We start from the raw sequence: 418 nt of genomic DNA, 5'->3' as shown, positions 1-418 counted from the left end.
AAAATTTATGTAAATAAACATTGGAAACGTAAATAAACAAACCGAGAATGTAAATAAACATTGGAAATGTAAATAAACAGTCCAATTTTTACAAATAAATCAAAATTTTCGAAAATTTTATGTAAATAAACATTGGAAATGTAAATAAACAAACCGAAAATGTAAATAAACATTGAAAACGTAAATAAACAAACCAATGTTTATAAACAAACCGAAAATTTATGTAAATAAACATTGGAAATGTAAATAAACAAACCGAAAATGTAAATAAACATTGAAAACGTAAATAAACAAACCAATGTTTATAAACAAACCGAAAAATTATGTAAATAAACATTGAAAACGTAAATAAACAAATCGAGAATGTAAATAAACATTGAAAATGTAAATAAACAGTCCAATTTTTATAAAACTATCG

Source organism: Apis dorsata, unplaced genomic scaffold, assembly GCF_000469605.1.
Source record: "Apis dorsata unplaced genomic scaffold, Apis dorsata 1.3 scaffold_123, whole genome shotgun sequence".
Classification (NCBI taxonomy): Eukaryota; Metazoa; Arthropoda; class Insecta; order Hymenoptera; family Apidae; genus Apis; species Apis dorsata.
Note: the sequence above shows the minus strand (reverse complement) of the source record.